This window comes from Triticum aestivum, chromosome 6D (genome assembly GCF_018294505.1).
Source record: "Triticum aestivum cultivar Chinese Spring chromosome 6D, IWGSC CS RefSeq v2.1, whole genome shotgun sequence".
Classification (NCBI taxonomy): Eukaryota; Viridiplantae; Streptophyta; class Magnoliopsida; order Poales; family Poaceae; genus Triticum; species Triticum aestivum.
In genome coordinates, this window is record NC_057811.1 from 440,270,344 (window position 1) to 440,281,373 (window position 11,030).

The window sequence follows — 11,030 nt, forward strand, 5'->3', positions numbered from 1 at the left end:
TGGCTAAATAGCTTGCCAATAGACTCCATTGGCAGTTGGGAGGATTTGGAAGATGCATTTCTTGACAACTTCCAGGGCACTTATGTGCGACCACCGGATGCTGATGACTTGAGCCATACAACTCAGCAGCCAGGGGAATCGGCCAGGAAATTCTGGACCAGGTTCCTAACTAAGACAGTTGGCTGGCTCGCAGCAACAACACATCAAGGAATCCGGGCACTTCAGATGCCAAAGATAGTAACGGCAGACCACATCGTAACAGACACAAGCGCCGCAACAACGGCGATAACGCCGAAGACACAGCAGTCAATGCCGGATTCAGTGGCTCTAAATCCGGTCAGCGGAAAAAGCCGTTCAAAAGAAGTACTCCGGGCCCGTCTAGTTTGGACCACATACTCGATCGCTCGTGTCAAATTCACGGCACCCCCGATAAGCCAGCCAATCACACCAACAGAGAATGCTGGGTGTTCAAGCAGGCCGGCAAGTTAAATGCCGAAAACGTGGACAAGGGGTTGCATAGCGACGACGAGGAAGAGCCTCGACCGCCGAACACAGGAGGACAGAAGAGGTTCCCTTCACAAGTGAAAACGGTGAACATGATATACGCAACCCACATCCCTAAGAGGGAACGGAAGCGTGCAGTAAGGGACGTCTATGCGATGGAGCCAGTCACCCCAAAGTTCAACCCATGGTCTTCTTGTCCAATCACTTTTGATCGTAGGGACCACCCCACTAGTATCCGTCATGGCGGTTCTGCCGCATTGGTCCTTGATCCCATCATTGACGGATTTCACCTCACGCGAGTCCTTATGGACGGCGGCAGCAGCCTGAACCTGCTTTATCAGGATACAGTGCGCAAAATGGGTATAGACCCTTCAAGGATCAAACCCACTAAAACCACCTTTAAAGGTGGCATCCCAGGTGTAGAGGCCCATTGCACGGGCCCAATCACACTGGAAGTGGTCTTCGGATCCCCGGACAACTTCCGAAGCGAGGAGCTAATCTTCGATATCGTCCCATTCCGCAGTGGCTATCACGCACTGCTCGGACGAACTGCATTTGCCAGATTCAATGCAGTGCCGCATTATGCATACCTCAAGCTCAAGATGCCAGGACCTCGGGGGGTTATAATAGTCAATGGAAACACAGAGCGCTCGCTCCGCACGGAGGAGCGCACTGCGGCCCTCGCAGCAGAAGCACAAAGTAGCCTTTCAAGGCAAACCGCCAATTCGGCGATAAAGCCCCCGGACACCTTCAAGCGAGTCCGGAGTAACCTGCAACAGGATTGCCTGGCACGTTCAGAGTTCGCCTAGCAATTCGGCCTCCGTCCTAGTCCCAGTCAAGCGACGAAATCTGTGCCACGCGTACATAATTACGCATTAAAAATACCATGGGCATAGGCGGAGGCACGACCAGGACACGTCCCACAATGCGGCTCAACCGCCCCAGGGGCTGTTCACCTTTATAATTTTCTCTCTCTCAGGACCTTACTCTGTGGAAGCCCTTTTCGGCAGTCGGATTGCTGAAACGCATTACGGGAAGGAAATACCAAGGAGGCAAGAAGCTAAGACGTACAAGGGAATCCCCAGGTGGTCTCTGATAACGATCGAAATACCTGTTTTAAATACCCATACGCAGCTTGCCCTTGGATAGGACATGTCAAATAGTCCTATTTTTTGCTTATTGCACTACTTGTATCCATATGCTTCGACGTATTATTTAATAACAATGCATAGCGTTAGTTTATTATTGCATTACACTTTTTTTCCTTGTCTGCTTATCTACGACAAAATTACACCCGTACGTTCCGGTACGGCAAGTACGCCAGGGGCTCCAGTATACCCCATAAATACGACGTGAGAAGTCCGAACACTTTCGATAGTGCGGCACCCCGAACTTATAGCACTATATGCATCAGCTCCGAATCATGTCTTGGGTCAATAGTTGGGTTTGCCCGGCTCCCATGTTTTGGTACCTTACGTTCCGCAATATCGGCTAAGGTAGCACTGGGAGAACTACTGCAATTGTGTCCCGGTTCTTCCGGATGAGCACCTCAGTAGAGAAAGCCGAAAACTGATTGTCATGATGAGGCGAGAGCTGGTCGCTGTTCGAGAGGTCTCAAGTCCTTAAAGACTTCTTCCGCTTCGGGCAAGGAGTCGGCTTTTCCCGACTTAGGCGTATATAGCGCCCCAAATTCGGCCTTCCGAATACTAGGGGCTTCGCAAAAATTTAAAATTTTAGACTTCTATGGCTAAGTGAGAGTGATAAAGCCTTATAGTCCGATTGCCTGGTTCGTTGTGCTGAACACCTCCCTCGAAGGACCCAAAATTGGGATAAAGAGTGCTCATATTTATCCCGAACCCCTCAGTACTAGTTACATGGGGGCAGAAGCCGACAACTGGCCAACTCTCAGATTTTCTAAACGGCCGCACAGAAGGTAATATTTTAAATTCACAAGCGTTGCACAGCGCAAATGAACTCGTTTCATATTACAGGATCACATGAGTACATTCATTCGAAAATTACATCCTTGGCGCATTCCTCCGCCACAAGGCGAGAACCCTTCAGGACACCATCATAATACATTTTGGGGTGGCGATGCTCCTTGCCTTCCGGCGGCCCCTCCTTCACCAGCTTTTTGGCGTCCAGCTTCGCCCAGTGCACCTTCGCCCGGGCAAAAGCCCTGCGCGCACCCTCGATGCAGACGGACCGCTTAATGACTTCAAGCCGTGGGCAGGCATTCACAAGCCACCTCACCAGACCGAAGTAGCTATCAGGCAGGGGCTCGCCAGGCCACATCCGGATTATAAGACCCTTCATGGCCTGTTCGGCCGCCTTGTGGGGCTCAACCAGTTGCTTCAGCTGGTCGCTCAAGGGCATTGGGTGTTCGGTCCCAGTATACTGAGACCAGAACAACTTCTCCGTCGAGCTCCCCTCCTCAGCCCGGTAGAACTCCGCGGCATCCGACACACTGCGGGGAAGATCTGCGAATGCTCCTGGAGAACTCCGAACTCGGGTAAGTAAAAGAAATGGTTCCTTCACATGCTTGCTTTGCATAATGAATGCCTTACCCGCTGCTATCTTCTTAACCGCCTCAATCTCCTGGAGGGCCTTTTGGGCTTCAGCCTTGGCGTTTCTTGCGCTTTCGAGCGCCTTTGCAAGCTCGGACTCTTGCGTCTTAGAGTCAAGCTCCAAGGACTCGTGTTTTTTGACGAGGGCCTGGAGCTCTTGCTGCACCTCGCCTACCCGGGCTTCTTGCTTTTCCCGCTCGATGCGCTCCTCGGCCGCTTTGTCTTTGGCCTCGGATAGCGCCTTCTGCAGGGCCGCCACTTTGGTCGTGGCCCCTAGCAAAATGCATGACGATCCTATTATACTAAAACCAAACTTTTTTAATATATAGATGGGGTATCACTTACGTTTGTTCTCTTCGAGTTGCCTCTTAGTAAGGCCGAGCTCTTCCTTGGACCGCTCAAGGTCCTGCTTCAGTGCAGCGACCTCCGCAGTACGTGCGGCAGTGGCTAGCAGTGAAGCCTGCATATGCGCATAGACATATTCCTATTAGACTCCTGTGGTGATTATTTGATCCTCTATTCGGCCTTTCGTCGCGAACGCCAAACAGAGTATCAGGGGCTATTGTCTATACGGTAACATTTTCTTATAATCCGGTTGCTTACCTCAAAGCCTGTTAGGAGGCTAGCACAGGCTTCAGTCAGTCCGCTCTTGGCGGATTGAACCTTCTTGACTACCGCACTCATAATAGTGCGGTGTTCTTCATCAATGCACTACAAAAAAAGACACATCCGTGAAATTTTGGGCCGAACGAAAAGAATTTCTGTCATACATATGACAATTCTATGACGATAATTGTGACAGAACCCGGTATCATCATAGATGTGGTGGGCTCCTACTTCTATGACAAAAAATCATGACAGAAAATGGGCTTTTCATCCTGGGCGGGCCGGAGATGCAGCTGCATGACATTGTTTGGGCCGTCCATGATGGAAAAAACCATGGTAGAAGCGAGGGGGAGGAAAATTTCGGGGAGTTGGCGGTTACGGTGGGAGGTCAGGGGCCGAGCGATGCACGTTTCTCTCGTACACGTATCCGCGTGTGTGTGAGGCGTTGGCTCTAACTGAACCCGAGCGAGGCGTTGGGCTCTAACTGAACCCGAGCGATTGCACTGCAGGCTACGTGTTACTGAACCCGAGCGATCGATCGATGGCTGTTAACTGAACCCGATGGAGTGATTCCTTCGCTACCGCTGCTAACTAAAGCTGATCGATTGGATGAACAGTAAGCATTGCGGGGGGGTTTGGATGAACAGTGAGCGGTGGCATTGCCTCTGGATGAACAGGACCCCGTGGTGTGGAGGGCCGGGTGAACAGTAGACGATGGAGGGGTGGCCGTGGAGGGGTGGTTGAACAGGACCCCGTGCTGTGGAGGGCTGGATGAACAGTAGATGGTGGAGGGCTGGATGAACAGTAGACGATGGAGGGGTGGTTGAACAGTAGCCGGTGGAGTAGCACGCGGTGGAGGCTGGATGAACAAGAGCCCGTGGAGGGTGGAGGAGGTCGACGGTAGCCCGTGGAGGCTGGAGGAGGTCGACGATGGAGATGAACAGTATCTCGTGGAGTCTCGGTTTGTGCTACGCCACACCCCTCCCGATGAACAGGACCCCCGTTTCGACCGTAGCGCTCCAACACAAGTCCGTTTCGTCCGTTTTGCGGTACGCCACACCCCTCCAAATCAGCAGGACCCCCTTTCGACCGTAGGAGGTCCGTTTCGTCCGTTTTGTGGTACGCCACACCCTTCCCGATCAACAGGACCCCCGTTTCGACCGTAGGAGGTCCGTTTCCTCCGTTTTGCGGTACGCCACACCCCTCCCGATCAACGGGACCTCGTTCCGAACGTGGCCGGTCGAACACTAGGCCGTTTCCTCCGTTTTGCGGTATGCCAGGCCTCATTTCCATCGCCTGTTCCATCCAAGCCGGTTGGCTCCCACGCGTTTCATTGCCTCCCGATGAACACGATGGATTCCGTTGCCTCCCGATGAACACGACGCATTCCGTTGCCTCCCGATGAACACGACGCATTCCGTTGCCTCCCCATGAACACGACGAATTATGTTGCCTCCCCATGAACACGACACATTCCGTTGCCTCCCCTTGAACACGACGCATTCCGTTGCCTCCCCATGAACACGAGCCCTCGCCGTACTTATGCGTGACTAAGTGTTCGAGACCCCGCCCGTATGTACACATACGTGGCCATATTTTCTTTCTTGCACCCTGGCCGATGTACGTACGTGTACACGCTACGTGCGCACCTTTACTATGACACGTGTGCGCCTCTACATCGACCAGTATGTACGTACACGTTCACGACCAGGATGACAACGCTACGTACGCTTCGGCCAGGTGGGTCCCAACTGTCAGGCACTTCCTTGCCTGCGAAGATGTAGCTGGTGGGTCCCAGCAGTCAGGGGGGCGAATCGTTTTGTTTTCTTTTTGCCCGGACGCACTTCCTTGCGTGCGAAGGTGTAGCTGTTGGGTCCAAGCAGTCAGGGGGGCGAATCGTTTTTTTTCCCGAACGCACTTCCTTGCGTGCGAAGGTGTAGCTGGTGGGTCCCAGTAGTCGGGGGGCGAATCGTTTTTTTCGGACGCACTTCCTTTGTGTGCGAAGATGTACCTGGTGGGTCCCAGCAGTCAGGGGGCGAATCAGTTTTTTTCGGACGCACTTCCTTGCGTGCGAAGATGTAGCTCGTGGGTCCCATCAGTCAGGGGGCGAATCATTTTTTTCGCGAAATACAGTGGCCCGTCCGGTGGGTCCCTGCTGTCAGGTGGAGGAATAATTATTTTGCACGTAATAAGGAGGCACTTCCTTGCGGCTGCCGTGGACCCAGCTGTCAGCCTCTCCATGTACAGTCCACGTCCGATGGAAGTCGTTCCTTGACCATGTTGACCACGCTGCGCTGAGAGCACCACGGCGGTGGACGACTGTGAGGCCTAGGAAGGGGACGACGCAGAGCCAGGGAAGACGCGACAGTGGATGCACACGCGGAGAGGAGTACGAGGCTTCACTGGTTCGGCTGCGCTACCGTCGCCGCAGAATAACAGGGGGTGTGGGTGAGTGGAGGGATGGCCTGGCCAGCAGTGGGAGTTGTCACTACTAGGGAAAAGCCTATACACAGAAATTTAGCAACAGCGCGGGTTAAAAAAGAGCGCTAGTGCTAGATAGCAGTAGCAATTGAGGAAAAACCGCGCTACAGATACACCTTTAGCAGCAGCGCGTGTAGTTCCAAAAGCGCTACTAATAATATTCCCATTGGTAGAATGATTGGATACGCATAGCAGTAGCGGGCTTGGAAGAAGCGCGCTACCGCTAGGGTATAAGTAGTAGCGCGTTTCCAACAAAGAGCACTACTACTAATGGAAATAAAATAAGATGAAAAACAAATAGAAAAATTAATGAAAATGAAAGAAATAGAAAAAGGAGAAAGGAAAAAATAAAATGTAAAGCATAATAATTGATAAAGCGAAAAAAATGAGGAAGGCATAGCAGTAGCGTGTGTCTGTAAGAGGCGCTATAGCTAACAAGCTGCAGCGCGTGTCCTAGACCCCCGCTATAGAAACAGAAAAGAAAATAATAAATGGAAGAAAATTACATAGCTATAACAGCAGCGCAGTTTGTGAAAACCGCTGTAGCTATCTTAGCTATAGCATGTTTTGCGAAAGGCGCTACCGCTAAATTTGACTTAACCAAAAAACCGTTTCCCCCCGGCCACCACTTCTCCCCCAAATCCCTCAACCCACCCCGCCGCCGTCTCCCTGATACGCCGTCGCCCCACTTCGCCGTCGTCTCCTGCCGACATCGACGCCACCAGAGCCGTGCGCCGTCGACGCCACCGGAGCCGCCCCCAACGCCACGGAGCAGCGCGGCCTCATCAACGCCACCGGATCCACCGTCGACGCCACCGGATCCACCGTCGACGCCACCGGATCCTCCCTCGCCACAACTGCCTCCCTCGCCTTCACCGGAGACGCCCCTGCCTCCCTCGCCAGCACTGCCTCCCTCGCCACCACTGCCTCCCTCGCCACCACCGGAGCCATCCTCTGTAAGCCCCCACCCCTCCTCTCTCTCTCATGCATAGGTTAGCTAGTTTAATTAGCTTAATTATCTAGGTTAGGGCAAAAATTTAGTTTGGGCTTTGACGGAGAAGTAGTTAGGTTAACTAGTTTAATTAGGTTAATTATCTAGGTTAGTGCAAAATTTAGTTAGGGCTTTGACAGAGAACTAGTCAGGTTAACTAGTTTAATTAGGTTAATTATCTAGGTTAATTAGTGCAAAAATTTATTTAGGGCTTTGACAAAGAACTAGCTGCGTTAACTAGTTTAATTAGGGTAATTATGTAGGTAAACTAGATTAACTAACTAGGTTAAATAGGTAGGTTAATTAGGTTCATTGGATTAACAAAGCTAGTTAAGTAGGTTGGCTAGGTTAGAGGAAAATGTTATTTTAGAGCATTAGGTTAGAAGGGTTAGAGAAATGGAGTTCCTTTGCAATTTAATTGAGTTATGTCCTAGGCAGAGAAGGGTTAGAGATAATAATGTGTGTTTGTGTGAGAGAGAGGAATATCTAGATCAACATAATTTGGCTTTTGTCCTAGGCAGAGAAGTGTTTAGTGAAGGAAAATAATTTAGGCAAATTTTATTTTAAAGATGATCCCTTCCTAGACTTTTATTGTTGATTATATCTTTTCATTGAAGTGGTCATGTTATATCTTTTCATTGAAGTGGTTCAATTGTGCCCAAGTGGCTTTGTTGTTTCCAGGGAATGATGCTGAGTGGCCTATGTTTTGCCGGAATGTTAATTCATTTCTGTTCTGGCAAATTTCAGGTTCTCGATTTGTCCACTTTTTAGCAATGGTCATGCCGAAATTTTCCGTGAATTTCAGCATGACTTGTGCTACAAACTAGGACATATCGAGTACCCCGGATTTGCCGCACCAGGAAGGAGTCAACATTCCTGCAAAACAATAGGCATTTTTATGTCATTATTCATTTTATTAGGTCTAGAATTAATTGACTAGATTTAATCATAGGAAACATGGCTAGCAACGATGAAGGACAGGGTTCTGGTGATTGCGTCGACGCCTACCGGGCGGCAGACAAATTTTTTAGCCTTACCGACGATCAACCGATGTTGTTGCTGGGCCCACCGGTGGCATCGGGGACTGAGACCGACACGTAGACCGGTGTTGAGACTGAGACCGGCGCTGAGACTCAGACCGGCATCAGGACCGGCACTGAGACTGAGACCGGTGCTGCCTCGAGGAGCGGAGCCAGTGTAGAACCGAAAGCAAAGAGGCAACGGCATCCTAACAAACTCAGGACTACTAGGCTGGTGGTCACGGAGGTGGACGATGGCATTTTTGAGCCAAAGGTGCCTGAGGAAGCTCGCTCGTGCTACGGCAATCAAATACGCTGCATCATACGGACAACCGCCACCATCAACGATGAGAAACTACAGAAGATAGAAAATATGAGGAGCTCCCTCCTAAAGAAGTTTCACCAGATATTCTTGTTCCCTGGCCGGAATGAGAAGGATTATGAAGATCCAGACGTGGACACAGCAATGAAGAAGATAAAATAAAACGCCATGACCAAGTTTAGCGACGCGTTGGCCTCCTGGAAAACTCGAGTGAAAGCAAGGATCATCGACAAGAAGGAACCCTACTCCGAGATTATAAAGGATAATCCGACAATCACGGAAGACCGGTTTCACATATTCAAGGAGGCTTGCAAGGACGAAGCTGCCAAAAACTAGTCTAAGTACATGAAGGGGCTTCAACAGAGGAACATTGGGAGCCACCACCTCGGAAGCCGTGGTTACGGCGGAAAGAGGTCAAATGGGCCAAGGAGGACGCGGAAGCTGCGAGTCTAGGCATCCCAGACCCCTTGGCGGATTTCACCCTTCCGCAGGAGCGTGACGTCCTGAGGGCCCGGCACCGTTGGGACCCAGTGAAAAAGGTTTACGAGACAACAACGGTCATTATGGAGTTCATGAGACTGCTGGTAATTTTAGTTTTTGATCAATTCGACTGCACACGTTAATCATATTTGTAAACGATCCTTGTGCCTTTTGCAGAGAGAGCAGCATCAGATTGCGGCCAAAAGCAACTCGCCATCTGAGGCATTGGCGAGGCCCAAGTGGTACACTCCATTCAACCGGGCGTTGAACATATTGAAACAACAACCGGTGGATACTCAACCGTCGTATGGACGCGTGCACGGTGTCGGAGACGGCGCCACGTGGAAGAAGTACTACCGTGAGACCACGGAGGAGAGAAAGGAAAGACGGAGGTTAACTGAAGAAAACATCGACAAGAAGGTTGAGATTGTGGTTGAGAAGAAATCATCTCAGACAGTCGCAACAGTGGTAGCTGCCGCAAAACAGGTGGTTGCAGATTTGTCTACTTCCTTGGTGACGGGCGTTATCAATTGGACAAGGCAAAATCCAGAAAAAAATGCAGAGGACTTTCCCATTGCTGACTTCTTGGGAGCACCTGCTCCCGCACCGGCTCCCGCACCTGCTCCCGCACCGGACGTGCTCGGTGGTGCTTCGTGTTTGGCTGAGCTTGATGCCCTCACGGTATCTGTCACATCAGCCCCCTTCAATATAAATGTATAATCTCCCGTTTTCGTTGCCTTTCGGATGTCTCACGTCGCAGACTTTTCTTTGCAGGCCGACGAAACCCCGTGCACCATATTGTACACCATCGGCGACCAGAAGGTGGACGCGGGGAAGGCGACGATAATGAAGCCGAAGGAACCATTGTTCCACAGCCGGCCGATCCCCCCGAACGCCTTCAAGGTTTCCATGGCCAGTGTCGAACCGAGCCACGAGAATTTGCCTCCTCCAACACTACTGATGGATGACGAGGAGACACCGCAGCGGCTTGGTGATTGTTGCAATGGGTGAGTCCTGTTGTGGCCAAAGAGTCTGCTTTGTCTGGAGGCGGTCGGGAGCACACCCACGAGCATGCAGCCTCAGCAAGGTATGAACATCAACGCCCCACCTACCCAATTAGCGTCGGGTGTCGGGTTGGGTGATAGCGGACGGGGTAAGGAGGAGGCTCCATTAGTTGATGATGACGTCGCCATGGATGAGGATGAGGACAATGGTGGCGCTGAACAGTATGTCTATACTGGCGCCTCCTCAGGGTTTGAGCATCATGAGTCGGTGCCTGAATTGCCATCTCAACGTATTATGGACGACCTTCCGGTAGTAAAGAAGTCTAGGAAGAGAGCGAGGAAAGGCAAAAAAGCTGATTCTATGATCCAGCCGCCTCAGCAACCTCAGCTTCAGGACCGTATAGATATCACCGATGCGGATAAATGGCATATCCCCGGTCAACCAATCCTACCTGCAATAGTGCTACAGGCCAGATTCGGCGATCTAAGGAGACTTCATGACGATGTGCTGCGGGTAGAGAAAGGCCTCATCGCCTCGACAGATCCAGGATACCCACTCTACGTGGTTAACATTCCGCGGCAAAGATTGTACGTCGAGAACTTCCCCGCGGAAAAGTTCTTCCTCCGATTCGATTACATATTCGACATGTTTCACGTGAAGAAGCTGGATTTTACGTTTGTCCGCCTTTGTGCCTTGCAGATGACCTACATCATCGGGTTTGAGCACATATCTCATATCTGTGTCGCTGACCCGTACTACATGCATGAGAGCTTCTTGGGAGTCTGCGCAGAGCACCGTGTATACGCGAGGGAATACATCGTCAATTTCATGCTCGCCAATAAGGACAAGGGGCGATTCTCGTGCCTTATCATCCCGTGTAAGTCATCCGCGCTGCTATCCTTCCTTCGATTTCAATCATTCATTTGCACGGTGGAGGCTAAGTAATTTGAGGTGTACTTATTTTGCGCAGCGGCGGGCGCGCCGTCCTCATCATCCTATACCCCCAGTTCTCCCACGCTCTTTACTTGGACTCGTCGAAGAACATTCACAAAAAG